Here is a 17,123-nt window from a genome sequence, read left to right as displayed (position 1 = left end):
ATAGTGGTTACTCAAGTTTTGTTAACTGGGGAAAAAAAAAGATTTGCTGCAGTTTCTGCTAATGAGTAAGCTGGGCTGATGAGCCAACCATATATTCCACTCAAGCCATGACCATCTCTGCAGCTTCCAACAACATGCAGCAGTAAGAGAGGCAGATTTTTCCCATATCAGATTTTATACATAAATTGTATGAACTCTCATAGGAATTGTAATTTGTTCTTTGTCTGCATAGAATAAACTTGCCTTCGATCAAAAAGAAAAACAAAAGAAAAAAAAAAAAGCAACACAAAGGAGAGAAGCCTACAGAGGACTGAAGAACAAGGGAGGGCTAAAGATATCTAAACAGTGTTTCTTTTGCTTTAAAAAAATAGAGAAAATTACAGAAAAATAGAGAAATTTACCAAAAAAACAAATAGAGAAAAGGGTGTTTGAAGGAGATAGACAAAGAGCAGGCAAAAATCGTACCTGCCGAGGAGGAGAAGGTGCACACAGGGGTCATCGGCGTAAAGATTTGTTTTCTTTTCTTTTTTTTTTTTACAGGGAGGAACGTATTTATAGGGAACGTAGTGTTAACGTAGAATCCTAATCCTTGACAGACTCGAACCAATCATTCATGTGCTGTTTTTGGGAAGTTTTCTTTTCTTTTTTTTTTTTTTTTCCACGGATGACCTCATAGATGCATCCAAATCCTTCCAAAATTTGAACGGATCCTCTACAGCCCTATTTTTGGTAGATTTTTTCTTTTTTCTTTTCTCTTTTTCTCTTGCTTTATGATTCCACCGCCCTTCCCACCACCGGCGGAGACGAGCTGGAAGAGAGAGAATGAACAGAGACGGGGAAGAGAGAGCAGAACAGCTAGGGTTTTTTTGGGTTGGCCCGAACCTAGCTCGAAATTTATTAGCCCAGGTTTTAGACTCGAACCCAACCCAAAAAGTCTCAAGCCTGACCCTAAGCCAGACCCAAACCTTGCCCGAACTCAGTTAGCTCAACCAATAAGTCACAGGCTTCAGTTATTGCTGGCTGCCATGGTCATTAGCTTTCTGTATTTAGAATTATAACATGAATATGTCGCACATCAGGAGCCAGTGGATTGTGTGGGCAATCATATAATTGTCTAAATTCTCCTCTCTATTGGAAAAGACAATGAGGAGGAGGACAAAAATGTTATTGACACTAATGTGATGGAGAAGTGCATGCCAATGGAGCAAGACAGCAATGAGCCCACCACATCACACTTCCAGAATAATAAGTCACATAAGGGATTTTAAGTTGAACCAAGGTCTTGTTGGTTGCTTGTATTCAAATAGTACAAACCAAGGTCTTGTTGCTTGCTTGTAGTCAAATAGGAAAGGGAGATGCGGGAATGTTCGTACATGCTGCCTAGTCTCATTGTTTGACAGAGCGGATCCAAGATATCTACTTCCATTTGTCAATATTTGTTCATACTGAAATTAGAGGTGAATAAAAATCATATTTTTGGTGATTGTTTCTAAGAACACATTCTTGACGTCAAAATTTCGTGATCCTAATGAAATGTTGAAGGGAGTTAAGATTTTTTTTTCTCAAAAAACTAGTCTCCAAAATCCATCTATAAAACTAGGCTCACTGAACCCAGCGCAGAGGAGAAGTATATATGAAATGAGAATGTATAAAACATCTAGAGAATCTCCTAGGTTCTCAGCATGTTAAAAAGCAAAGAGGATCCCCACAAACAATGAAAAAATACGACTCTATCTACAACTCTTTCATGGCAATCTAGATGACTGATCATTCTGAGAGTCCCTGGGAACAAAAGCAGGAAGTTGGCGAGACCCCCTTGACCTGTCAATCCAACCCTGCCTCGGATTCGAAGCACCAATGTTTCTAAAGCTCCTTGATGTGGTTTCCTTTATGAGAGGACCACCAAAGAATATAGACTGCTCCATACACAGAAGCTCAGTGCGAGCACCCTGAGAAAAGACCCTGGAGTACTCTGAGAGGGTATATAGTTCGTAACTGAAATCAAAATAGAAATGAGAATCGGAATGGCTTGGAATCGGAATCGGAATAATTAAATCCTCCGAAGCATTTGGTTCATGACCGGAATCGAAATCAGAATCGAATTGGAATAGAAATTTGAATCCATAGAGGAGAGTAGGGATTGAGTTTTATATAGATTGAGTCATTCCCATTCCACTCTCGAATCGAAATCGGAATAGGACTCCTCCCAACCAAACGGTTGGAATGGGAGTCACCAATTCTAATTTCGATTCCAGACCCCTACTCCCCCAACCAAACACCCCCTGAGAGGACACAAAACGACCAGCTTCAGGATCCCAGTAAGGATAGATTTCGGGGTCCTCCCTGCTTGCCCTGCTCGGTGGGTAAGATGTCTTCAGAGGTGAAGACTTCACAGTACCCAACCAGTTTTCTCTATGAAAGCCAACATCAGCGCTTCCAGTGCTGCTTCTGCTGCTTACATTCCCGCTTGAGCATCGATCAGCATCATTTTGGGTGCGGGAACTGATGGGCTTCAAAACTGATGATGAGGCTCTAGCTTTGGCTGCAGCTCGTATGGCCTCATTAGAATCCAACATTTTTCCTTGTAAAATCATTTTCAAGCAAAAATTTACTTAAAAAAAATATCATGCTCCAGGTGCTTGTTTTAATCTATACAAGATTTTATTTAATTTGAAAACATGATTTAGAAAAGTATGACTTTCAAAATCAAAAGGTTGTTCAACATACACCTCCTCTACAATATATCTATTCCAAATATATTTTTAATATCTATTTGATAAAATTTGAAATCCATATAGAAAATATATGTAAGTAGTAATTTAATAGCTTCTAATCTAGCAACTGGAGGAAAAGTTTCATCAAGATCAATTTTTCTTCTTGAATATAGTCTTTTGCAAGTACTTTAGCACTATTTCTTCTAACTACTCCATTTTCATCTAATTTATTTCCATATATCTATTTAGTTTTAATTATAAGATGATCTAAAGGTCTACTCACTAAGGTCCAAACTTTATTTCTTTCAAATTGATTTAATTCATCTTATATTACCATAATCTAAGTTGGAAATTTTTCAGTTTTTTCAATAGATTTGGATTCTATTTGAGAAACAAAATCCAAATGATTCTCAATATTTCTTAAGGATGATCGAGTTCTTATTCTTAGAATGGATCACCATGATAAGGTCTTTTGAATGTCCATAGGCATACCTCCACTTTTTGGATAAGTTCTCATGATGTCCTTGAGCTTCTTTATGATTTTTTTCATCATCCTCCTTATTACCTTTTTCATCATTTTGTGTCGAAACTTCTTTCAAGATTAGATCTTCCATTTCTTTATTTAGAGTTCATCAATCATCATCAATAATATATTTTTTTCTCGAAGAAAAATCACTAATTTCATCTAATACAATATGAATACGTTCTTCGGCAATCAAGATTCTTTTGTTGAAGACTCTATATGCCTCACGAGATGAAGAGTACCCCAAAAAGATTCTTTCATACGACATAACATCAAATTTACTAATTTTATCTTTTTCATTATTTAAAATAAAACATCGATAACTAAAAATATAAAATAGTTAATATTTGATTTTCTTTCTTTCTAAAGCTCATAAAAGATTTTCTTTAAAATTAGATGGATCAAAGCATGATTCAAAATATAATATGCTGTGTTAATTACTTTCACCTAAAAATATCTTGGAAGATTGTTTTTATATAATATGGTATGGATCCTTCCTTCTAAAGTTCTTTTCTTTCATTACACTATTTTGTTGAGGTGTCCTAGATAAAAAAAATTATGATCAATTTCTTTTTTATTACAAAAGCTTTCAAATTATTGATTTCAAATTTGGTTCCATGATCACTTCTTATATAAACTAAAATAGAGTTCTTTTCATTTAAATTTTTTGATAAAACTTTTAAAATATAGAAAAAATTTTATCTTTTTGTACCAAAAGAAAAATCCAAGTAAACCAAGAGAAATCATCAACAATCACAAGTCTTTATTTTTTCCTCATAGGCTTGTGGTACTAGTGGGTCCAAATAAATTCATGTGAACCAATTCTAGAGGTCTAGAAGTTAAAATAATATTTTTCAATTTGAAAGAGCTTCTAGTTTGCTTTCTAAGTTGATATGCATCGCAAATCTTGTTCTTTTCAAAATTTATTTTTGGTAATCTTTTGACAAGATACTTTTTGATAAGTCTCAAAATCAAATCTATGCTAGCATGATCTAATCTATGATGCTACAACTAATTAATCTCAATAATTTTGACATCTATTACAACTAATATTAACTATTCTTTATAAAAAGATCATCAAGATCAACCACATAGATATTTTCATGTCTATGTCCGATGAGCATAATGCCATTGTCATTAGGATTAGAAATAATGCACATTAATAATTCAAATATAACTTTAAAACTTTTATCACATAATTGATAAATACTTAGAAAATTATATTTCAATTTATGTACAAGTAAATATTTTCAATATAGGCAGAGGGAGTGATACTTATGTTACCAATCTCAATGATGTGTGTTAGGAAAATCTTGACTGCACCTATCAAAAATTTTTGAATCTTCTGCATGTACCTGAGGAGATCTATGATAGATCTAGACTCTCTAAAGGTAGTGGACACCGATCCACTAACTAGATCTATGATGGGGTGCCTCCTTCCTAGGGCTTGAGGGAGGTGCCCCCCTTTCTCTAGGGATTCTTCAAGAAACCTAGGGCGGCAATACCAGAGAAAGAGAGAAGAAAGTTTGAAGGAGAAAAGATATGTATTTCACTATAACTTGAAATTCTAATACAATCTATGTATATATATACATAGCCAATAGGCCTGACCAAAAACTCCCCTGACTGAACCCATATATGAAAGCACTCATCGAGTCCATATACATCCATGTCTCACATATTCTCATCCCTTGGACTTAATCCTAGTCCAAACACTGAGTTAGCCCCTTTAAAACCTATCAAACTAGGCCTTACGACCCTTGGATCAAAATTCAATCATAGACTCAAACAGAAAATCCATGCTGCTCTATCCGCGACATTGAGTCGGCTCAGTCTTAGACTGAGTCAACTAACATGAGACTTAGTCGACTCAAACTGACACTGAATCGACTATCCTGCATATCATACCAATTTTTTTGATAAGTTTATCTTCTATTTTTTTGAGACATGTCGACCCAGTCTAGGATGGGTTGATCCCCTACGACTTAGTCGATCCAGTCTCAGTCTGAGCTGACTAACATCCTGAATCTACTTATTCCTTCGCAGCTTCAGCCCTGGCTCTAATTTTTTGCTCTATCTTGTGTCTCCAGGTATTTGCAGCTCCAACCATACCCCACGAAGTCCTCATCGCTTGAACCTCAAGTCCGTGGAGAGTTATGTATCACCTTCATCCTGGACCACTCCTGTCCTAGCCCTAAGATCCAAACCAATCCTAGCCTCCCGGAGCCAACACCCTGACTCCTTCTATGGCCTCTTAAGGCTTGAGAGCACCATACAAACTCCTACAATCTCTACCTTGGTGCATCTAAGCCTTGGCAAATCTGGTAATATTCTCCTGCATGCTCTCACTATCACTGCATGTCCTGACAGTCCCTTTTGTGAACATCCATTCCACTGCCAACCCTCTTCAGCTTCTGTATGCCCTTAGAGATCCTTTGGGATGACCGCCTCCATAACTAAAGATCCTAGCTTGCTCTTCGATACTACTTTGAAAATTATAGACTTCCTTCTGCTAAGCAACCGCATCATCTATCCTGGACTTTCCTGAAGAAAACTATAGTGTTCCTAAACGTCACTTGCTGTACCTGATGCACCTAACACGATCTCCTTAGAGCCAATGCCACTTGGAACTTATGCCAAATCCCTCTCCACCTATGAAGCCACCACTGTCCGGTGCTCTACCTAAATTTGAAGTCCATCTGATGCCACAGAAGACAACTCTGTAATCGAGTCATCCGAGGTAAACCACCTAATGCTGCACTGCTGGGCCTGTCGTTGCACCTCGATCACCATCGCTGCCCCTTTGGATCCTCCACACTCCACGAGCCCCTCCAAAGCTATCTTGGATACACTGCATCCTGCAGGCTCCTTCAAAATCTAAGAGCTCATCCAACTCTTCACCTTCGGCGATTGAATCCTAGAAAATTCCACCCTAGCTATTATTCTCTTCTGCTCCTGTAGAAGATAAAATCTGATCCAAGACCAACCATCCAGCCCTGTCTTGTTGGACCTCCACCATCGCTGCTTCCATTTCAGATACCTCTGCACCCCGCGGGAACCTCTGGAACCATCAAAGGACCTCCTCCCTTTGAACCTACTGTGATGCTCCATGGATCAACCATCTCCACCCCCCCAAGGCTTTGCAAACCATTGTTCTAGTCGAACCATTGAATGCATCCCTGATACTTCCCCACCTTCCTACACCTGAAGGTTGCAATCGCTTCTTCAGCTTCTCTCAACCATTACCCCTTGGGTGAACTCTCCTCATCTACCAAACTGCCCCCATGCTGCCCTTCTCCCTAGAGATCCTTATCATCTAACTGCCATACATCCTGATCTTTCCACCAAGACTGCCCCCAACCAAAGTTGCATTAGCAAATTATGTATCCAAACCTTCCACCCTAGAAAACATTCCTTCCCGTCAATCCTCTCAGCCTCTACCTTCAACCCGCTGCTTTCGATTGGCCTAACCACTGCAAAAATGAAAGTAGATATGAGACATACTGTGGAACAGGTGTGCAAATTTCTTATTTCACCTTGTATGACTTCTCCTTCTCTTTCATGCAACACTAGACTCTGATACTAATTGTTAGAAAAATCTTGACTACATCTGTCAGGAACCCTTGGATCTGCTGCATGTACCTGAGGAGATCTATGACAGATCCGGACTCTTTGAAGGCAACAAACACCGATCCACTACCTAGATCTGTGATGGGGCACCTCCATCCTAGGGCTTGAGGGAGGCACCCCACTTTCTTTAGGGATTCTTCAAGGAACCTAGGGCGACAACACTAGAAAAAGAGAGAAGAGAGATTGAGAGAGAAAAGATCTATATTCCACTATATCTTGAAATCCTAATATAACCTATGTATATATATACATAGCCAATAGACCCGACCAAAAACTCTCTTGGCTAAACCTATACAAGGAAGTACTAATCGAGCTCATGTACACCCATGTCTCACAAGCTCTCATCCCTTAAACTTAATCCTGGTCCAAACCCTGAGTTAGCCCCCTTAAAACCTATCAAATCAGGCTTTAAGATCCTAGGATCAAAATTCAATCCTAGCCCAAAAAGAAAATCCATGCTGCTCTGCCTGTGACACTGAGTTGACTCAATCTCAGACTGAGTCGACTAACCTAAGATTTAGTTGACTCAAACTGACACTAAGTCAACTAACCTGCGTACCATGTCAGTTTTTTCAAAAAGTTTATCTTTTATTTTTTTGAGACATAGTCGATCCAAACTGAGACTGGATCAACCCATCTGTGACTGAGTCGATCCAATCTCAGTCTGAGCCAACTAACACCCTAAATCTACTTGATCCTCTACAGCTTCAGTCCTGACTCTGATTTCTTACTCCATCATGTATCTCCAGATATTCGGAGCCCCAACCATATCTCTCAAAGTCCTCATCACCTAAACCTCGAGCCCATAGAGAGCTATGCACCACCTCCACCCAAGGACCACTTCTGTCTTAGCCTTAAGATCCAAACCGATCCTAGCCTCCTGGAGCAAACACCCTGACTCCTTCTGTAGCCTTTCAAGGCTTGGGAGCACCACACCAACTCCTACAATGTATTCTTTGTCATTATTGTCAAAGGTCATCACTGCTCCTTTCTTTGCTTTAAAGATAATAAATTGTATTTTATCACCCATCATATGCCGTGAATAGCCACTATCAAGATATTATTTTTTTTTCTTTTATTGGCTACAAGACCCATCTATAAGAAAAAGCTAAGTTGTAATTTTAGGTATTCAAGCTTTGTTGGATTCTTTGAGGTTAGTTACAGTAGTTCGTTTTGGAATCCAAATTTTTTTAACCTTATTGTTATCCAACTTTCTAAAGTCACAAGAGTATGCTTTATATTCTAATTCATGACAATAATAACAAGAAATATTTGAAGATGCCTTGGATGAAGAATTAATAAAAAATTCTTCAAAAATTTCTATTTCTTATGGGGGTTAAAATCAAGTCCAGCTTTATTAAAAAAAGCTCTTTGACTACTTAAAATATATATAATTTTTTAGAACTACAACTGAAGTTATCAACAATGGATTTTAATTTTTCAAATTTTGATTTTCTTTCAGCAAAAGATCCATTTCTTTTAGAAGATTCTCCTTTTCTTTAGTCAAAGCATATTGTATTTTTTAAGTTCCTTAGTTTTCAACCCAAGTTTTTTTAATTCATCCAAAAGATCATAAAATTATCATACAACTTATCAAAAGTATATTCAAACTTTGTTTTAGAAGTTACTTTTCTTCTTGTGCCATGAGATATAGTTTAGCCTTCTATTGAGTTTCCTTATTAAAGCTCGAATCATCACTATTGCTTCAAGTGGTGAACATTGCTTTTTTTTTTTTATCTTCTTTATAGATTTTTTTAGGAATGAAAAGTGAATTTTAAAATACCCAAACTTTTTGCATTCAAATATATAAGCTGCTCCTTTTGCTTCTCATTCTTCTTGCTTGGCTCACCCTTTAAAAAAGGCTTTCTTTTAAAATTTTGTTTCTTTTTTCTCATAAACCTTTTGAATTATCGGATAATGAGAGCCATATCATCATCTTCTTCTCCCTCTTTCGATTCTTCACTATCTTCCTCATTTGAACAGTAGATTTGAGGGCTATAGGTTTCCTTTTCTTAGCTTACTTGTCACTATTATGCTTTATGGTGAACTTATGAGTTACGAGAGAACCAAAAAATTTTCTAAGGATAGAGCATTGAGGTCCTTGGTTTCTTGAATAACTGTAATTTTTACCTCCTAAGCTCTTGAAAATGATTTGAGGATTTTTTATACAAGTTCATTATTAAAATAAGATTTTTTTAAGCTCTTAAGATCATTAATAATATCTGTGAACTTAGTAAATATATGAGTAATTCACTCATTTTGTTCCATCTTAAGTAATTCACATTTATGAACAAGCATATTAACTTTAGATTCTTTTATTTAGTTGGTACCCTCATGGGTAACCTCTAATCTATCTCATATTTTTTTAGCAGAAATACAAATAGAAATCCTATTGAATTCATTAGCATCCAAATAATAATAAAGAACATTCATAGTTTTAGCATTCAATTGAACCACTCTTTTATCTAAGTCATCCTAATCCTTCTTCGATTTGGGTGCGACAATCACATCTATTATAATTGTGTGTGTGGGCCATTGATTATAACACTCTAAAAATTAGAATCAAATGCTTGAATAAATATGTGGATGCATGCTTTCCAAAAAATATAATTTGTGCTATTAAATAAAGATGGTCTACCTATGGATTGCCCTTCGATAAGAAATGTATCAATTTGGACTGCCATTTGATCTTTGACTCTTGTTCATTAGATCAAATTGAATTGAGTACCAAGGTCTAATACCACTTGTTGCCCAGAGATACAATATAAAAGGGAGATGAATTGGGTTTTTTCAAAAATTTAAACCTTGCTGTGCATAAATTTTAGAGTACATGAAGTATGGTGAGAGAATACTAAATGAAGGATGCTGAAACAAATAAGCAAATAGAAAGCAATGCAAATAAATAAGAAGCCACATACAAACACAAGAATTGATAGTGGTTCGATGTCAATCTTAGCACCTACGTCCACTCTCTAAGACTTTCTTGAGAATTTCACTATAATCTCTACATAGATTATAGTAAAAGATTATTTTTCGGACTCACAATCAAAATCTGATGAATTTTTTCATAAAAATTAACTAAAACTACTTTTCAAAGTCTCTTATAGGCTTTCTCAACAAACTCAATCTAATTCCAAGCTTGGATAAGCCTTTTTCAAATTTTTAATCCTAATTGAAATTTGCTTATAGTAGAAAATAAGAAATACAATTGTAAACACAATAAAATTACTAAAAGAGTAAATAAAAGTTGATGAAGCTTTTAGAGAATCAGTCGAAGAAGCACTACAATCAATTCTCAGAAGAACTCTTTGAATGCTTCAAAATCTTTAAGAAATTGATTGCTTTTAGCTCTCTTGAATGCTCAATAAATGTTCTTGAGCTCTCATTTGATTTTTCTTTATTTTTTTTTCTTTCTCTCTTCGCTTAATTAAGTTTGGAAGCCTTTAACTCCTCCAAAAAGGCTAAACTAGCCATTTCTAATCATTGGGGATCAAAAATAGCTATTGGAAACTATTTGAAAAAATCTGAAATTTTTGTAGAACTAACCATTTTGTTGTCAGCTGCTATCGAGTCTACTTGAGGTCAAATAAAGATCGACTTGAGTAATTATGAGTCAACTCATAGTTAATAGGTGTCAGCTCGAAGATTGTTTTATAAAAATACTTCTCTATCTTTTTTGAGAGAGTTGGCTTATAGTTAAGTAGGAGTCGGCTTGAGATTTGATACTGAAACTTTTGCATTCTATCTAATTGAGAGAGTCGACTCATAGTCAAGTAGGGGTTAACTCCTAATATATGCCATTTGAAAAATGCATGCAAAAGATGACTCTTTTAGATCTAAGGATCGACTCTTAGTTTCTTTTTCATAATTTTTCATGATGTGGCTTTATCCAATCATCCTCTTTTGCTCGTAAAACTTACTAAATAATACATACTTCCCAAAAATGATTTTAGGTTCCTGAAATTATCTATACAAGAACTTCGACAACTTTTTGGTATCAAAAAAAATATTAAAATATTTTGCATTCATCAAAATCAATATTTGTGTCAATACTAGTAACTTACAAGAAGTTTTATACTGGCAATGCCAAAACTGATTTCACGAGCATCCATGACCCCCGTATCATTTCTTGCATATTGAGAAATGATGTTGATGAGGAAGTCTAGGTTTCACCATTGTTGTTGCAAAAATTTCAGAGCTCTCTTTGAATTATGAGACTAGTACGATATATCTAACCCCATTTTTTGGCCCATCCCCACTATTTTTAAACTTGGTGCATTTAGAAATATAGCAATAAAGTAGCATTTTTGTTGCATAAACTTTTATTAATTAATTTTCTTTGAACTTCATCCACAGTATCTTCTCTTTTAATAAACTATGATGAGTAATGATTCCTACAATAAAATACATGGTTAACCAAGACCCTAAGAGGGTTAGCAAGTATTCAATCAGTCAGTAAAAATTCCAACATTATCTTACTTTTCTTTCAAAAGTCCCCTAATGTGATCATATTTCATAGCAATATTCCAAAGTTTTCTAGGATGCTCATTGCTCATCATGATGTGAATGGTTGCCATATTATCACACTACAAAGCAATAGAATTTGTAGTAGAATTAATAAAAAGAATAAAATACATAAATCTTCTTATCCATCTTGTTTCTTTTCTAGCTTTAGAGATAGCCGGATATTCAAATTCTGTCCTAAATAAAGTAACATGAGTTTGTTTGCTAAATGATCAGAGCAATGACAATAACACCAATAGTAAAAAACCCAACCCTAGCAAATTTAGAATCAGTTCTATTAGATGCTCAATTAGCATCATTATGACATTCTAAAATAATAGAGTTATGATCAAACTAAATTATAATTCATAATATATGTCAAATATCTAAACCATCTATGAAATTTCCATCAATGATTAGAATTAGGATTATGAGTAAATCTACTAAGCAGATCAATAGCATAAGCAATTCAGGTCTAGTATTATTCACAACAAATTTAAACTTCCAATAGTATTAACAATTGTTTTTGATGTATAGCATTAATGGTGTTATGAATTAAATGATGATGAGAATCAATCGAAGTAGGACTAGTCTTATAGTCAAGATGTTCTAAATTTTTAATAACTTTTCAATATAACATGATGGAGTGAGAGTGCATATACAATTTTTCTTAATGACCTTTATTCTTAATATCATGTCAACATAGGAGCTAAATCTTTAATTTCATATTAGTACCAACGATAAGCAAAACATCAACATAAATAGCCAAAAGAACTTTATAAGTATTACTAACTTCACTAAAAACATACTTTTTGGCTTTATTACTTTTAAAATAAAATTTTCTTTTACTATTGCCTGGAGATTTGTTTAAGACCATAAAAAGACACATTCAATTTCTACACTTCATATTCTAGGCCCTCCTCAAAGTACCCCTCACATAGAGCTGATTCTGGGCTAGTGTTGGGTATATAAAATGTCAAATTTTAAGTAGACCAGCCTTAACCCTGACTAAAATGAATATAGTATAGTGTCAAGGCCCGTCTATGACGAGCTTTACCCTCCGCAGTAAATGAACATAAATTTCTAAGTTTAGTATTCCATCAAGAAAAAAATTTTTAACATCCACTTGGTATACTTCAAATCAATAAATTGAAATAATAGCAAGTAATAGTTTAATAAAACTCATTCTAGAAATGAGAAGAAAACTTTCAAAATAATCTAAGTCTTTCTTTACTTATAAGTGTTGACATCCAATCTGGCTCTATATTTATCTACCCAACTATTGACTTCATACTTCTTTAAAATCCACTTGCAATCAAAAATCATAGTACTGGGTGATAAATCCAATAATGTCCAAATATTATTTCATGTCATAGATTTTATCTCATCATTCATGGCCATAAGCTAGCATTGTGCGATGACTTACATTCAGAATATATTTTAGGATTTCATTTATTAGAAAATCAATATATCTGGCCCTAGGTCTTTTTAATCCCTTTTCTTTTATTACTTCTTAACAAAGGTTCATTATGAGATTCTAAATTTGACTATTCTTGATCAATTCTATTATATTTGTTACTTTCAATCTGAATTTGTTCTACAATATCTTGAGATTCTTCTATTCATTGGCTGCATCATTTCCTAGTTCCAAAGAACTAGCATCTTTTTTAGTTAGAATTTCAAAGAATTCAGCATGCATAGTTTCAAGTACAGAATTAGAACTCAAAAATCTATAAGTTTTACTATTTCTAGAATATCTAAGGAAAATGGATTTAATACCTTTAGAACCCAACTTAGGTCTGTTCTTTGATGAATGTTGTAGTGCTGTTCACAAGCAAGTCAATGATAGCTAAAAGAAACTCATCCTTTGGGCTAGCTTGTTCAGATCATGAAAATCAGTAAGTCGTAATAGATTTATTCTTCTTGATGACTAGGACAACATTCACCATCCAGTCAAGGTAAGTAATAACCTATAGAAATCCAACATGCAAATCATTACTTCCATCTTTAAAGCCAATTCTTGTTGTAGCTTTTTTAGTTTCCTCGAACTGGCCTAGGACCTGGTTTGATTAGGAGGCAATGTATTGCAATCTCTAGATGAAGGCCTGCATATGGGAATAAGACTAGGCACAGACATCTTGGTTTGCATGCAAGAATGTGATCAAATCCTTGCTTTGTTGAGGAGTTAATTTCTATCTTCATCAACCTAGGATATTTTGAGTGTCTAGGGTTGACTTCTGTAGCGTCTTCAATAATGTGGTCCTTTGGTTGCTCTTGATCCTTAACTAGCTGCATAAACTTTGAGTCTTCATCATTATGTTCTACCTCCATAAGATCAGAGGTCCTTGAGAGGGACCTCTTATTTTGAACCTATCAAGTATTATAGTACAACTACAAAATGAAGGGATGTAGAAGAAGAATCATATCATTTTTGGTGAATTTACAAATCCAATTTATGTGAAAATGGGAAATTCCTACATCTTAACTTCCCTGGATAAGTGGTGGACTATAAAAAGGAGAAAAGACAAAGAGCAAAATTTAAGATCAGTACATGATTCTTTAGTTACAACGGTTATCTAGAGCATATGGAAGGAGAGAAGCAAAAGAGTCTTCCAATTCCAAGCAAATGCCCCCATATTGGTGCTTAAGGAAGCTTTATTTTTATTTGAAAGTTGGACATCAATAACCTCCAAAACAAATAAGCCATAGTTCTTCGTGACACTAAAGGAAATACAAAGCACTGTAGACAAAATACTGGGGGTTCTAAGTGCAAGGTGAAGCTTGAAAAATATGTTTTCCACAACCACAAAAAAAGAAAGAGGAGATGAGCCTATGCAAATGCTTGTAACCTAAGCAAGTACTTTCTAGTAAATATTGCATGAGCAACATAAACTACTTATTCTGTATGTAATTCCTAAGCTGACATGTATGCATTGTTGGACCACATCCTCTAATGGTCCATAGCATGAACATTGTAAGTTCAACTTTTATCTTGCAATAAATTATCGGGTGGCATATGCCTCCTATTATCATCAAATCCAATTTATGAAGATGTTCTATTTGGGAAGAGAGAAAAGAATAAGAAAATGTGAAGCTTTTTGAAGAATTGCTTGGGGGAGGGGGGGTGTGCATGAAAATATTCCTCCCTAGCTAACCTTTATATTAATGGTTATATCACGAGTATTGCTTTAAGTACACTATCATTGTCCAAAACAATATTGTTCAAAATTTTAACTTAGGACATGTTTGGCTATTGTTGTGGGATTAGGCTAGAACTCTTATAAGATTTGTAGACTAAGCTATCCGTTTAAGGAATGACATTATATTAAGCACACTCCACCCAACCCAAATCCTATGGGGAGAAAAAAAAGACCTTCATAAGTCTTTTACATAAGGCATATTATACTCTTTATTTCTTTTCTATTTTTATTTTTACTATTTGTATATTATTTTGGTTGATTTTCAAATAGCTATCCAATATATTTTTATGTTTACATTCAACACTATTTAATAAAATTTATTTGCTTTTTTATAAATTTCTTAACTTAACAAGCATTGCAAAATGCTCATTTGTCAGTAGATTACATTGTAAATCTTTAAATCATAATTAATATGATATTATGATACCCACAATATACATTATTAGATGTGTTATATTTTCTATTATAATATCTTTAATTCTATTGAGTATCAATCATATTATTTATTGTTCATTTAGATCATAGTTATTGATATTGACTTAAATCAAATATACTATTTGCTATTATTTTATATCATAAATATCATGGTTGGTCCATTTTCAAAAATATTATTCATTTCCATCAGGCCAATCCTTCGATGCAAGAGCGGAATCACATTTCTTCAATTGAAGGAACGGTGATTCCGAATGAAATATTATTTTTCAATGGAGGGGCCAAAGCTGGAATTCTCTATTCCAATGCAGAATTATCTTAGTGAACCAAATTCAGCATAAGGTTATCTTTCCATATTAATCTTTTGATAGAACATTGTTGCACAATCATGGATTTTGATTAACTGGATTAGACAGATTCATTTCTTGATAGACACTTCAATTAGATGATCGGATGAAGGTGCACTAAACTAGACCTATGGTTCCATCAGTTACCAAATACCACAATAAAGGGAAAACAGGTGTCCTCTGTTCCTTTTGCATGGGGCTGGCTTTACATGGTCAAGGCCAATATAGTTTCAGCTAAAGATCTATTTCAGAGAGAACATGGTTAGAGACCTGTACTACATTATTTTCTCCTTGCTGCTGCTCAAACTTTGATAAAAGAAGAAATGAAAAACTTTTAGCTCTAATCTGAAAAGGTTTGTGCTACACCTCCTTGTATTTTGTATACCAAAGAAGTCTATCCACTACTGTCCAATCCACTCCTCACTGAGAATTACAAGTACAGTCATCAGAATTTTCAATTGTCTTCTTTTCTCAGGCATAAATCTATCATCTGAAACTAGATTAAATATACTCCCTATTTATGGCTTACATGAATATTTTTTTAAAAATATATAAATCAGATGAATCTTGATACCACATCTAGCTAGTAAATTTATCATCTCACTAGAAAACTATCATACTTGACCTATAGTGTGTATCACCGGCCCATAGGAACAATTTGAATATAACTCATTTAAGCTGGTTGCTATTTGCAGAACCTTTCCTCCCACTCACAATAAGGATTTCATTTCTTCTTGGAGTGGCCAAGAACACGTAAATGATATTGAAGAAAATTTTCCCATAATTGTGCTAGTAAAGTCCACATTTAAATTCAATGACAAACAAACAAAATGATGATGTCCCAAAATCTTTAGATCTATTGTCACAGATCCCAACCAAAAAGGAAAAGTAAAAATTATCTACTTTTAACTAAATGAAAAGATTGTACTCTATATGTTAAGTGGCAAGTATAGGAGTTTCATAGACTATCCCAGCATGTGGTTGATGTATGGGACAAAGTGACGGCAAACATCCATCCAAGATTTCAAGCTTCTTATCTCATCCCATTGCCTGCTACACATCCTGTAGACAACTAGCCCATACCGCACTTCGAAGATTTTCCATGTCAGGAGAACACATTTCCCACCATCACAAAGATCGGCACACTATCCAAGTAGCACCCGATTCTTTGTACTTCTATATGATGCTTGAGCTCCCATCTCCTACTTCCATAGTCTTTGAGCACCTAAATAAGTATGTTGCCCCTTTCAAACTTCACTAGATTCATGCGACCGGCAACAATCCCAAGCCAGGTGTTTGTGTACCATGAAAATAAACAGGCTTTAACTCCTCCGGCAATGCCAAATTGTAGGCCACTTCTTGCTCCATATTGAATGCAAGAATGTCTTCCCTTTCCCTCAACCAATGTAGTGCACCATTGAAGAAAATAGAGACAGCCGAATTGAGAAGGTGCTTACTAGTGCAAGGTATGGTTGCATTTGATAATCTCCATGTATTAGCCCCAAAAGAGCACACATAGAATCTATAGAATCCATTTTGAACATTCTGAATCACCCTTTGAGTAGCAACCACTTTGAAATTGGTAGCGGATATGGCTGGATCAAAGGCTAGTCCAAACTTGGTGTCATGGTAGTAGATTTCCAAGTCAGGAAGCTGCCTCAAATATTTGGTGGTGGGGTTGCAAACAAGGATGCAGTCAGGACCAAAGGTTTTGATTAATAGAAGCCCACTGCAAGCACCTTTGACTGAAATTCTTCCTCTTTGTGGACTAGGG

The sequence above is a fragment of the Elaeis guineensis genome, chromosome 4, assembly GCF_000442705.2.
Source record: "Elaeis guineensis isolate ETL-2024a chromosome 4, EG11, whole genome shotgun sequence".
Taxonomy (NCBI): Eukaryota; Viridiplantae; Streptophyta; class Magnoliopsida; order Arecales; family Arecaceae; genus Elaeis; species Elaeis guineensis.
This window is presented reverse-complemented; position numbering follows the sequence as displayed.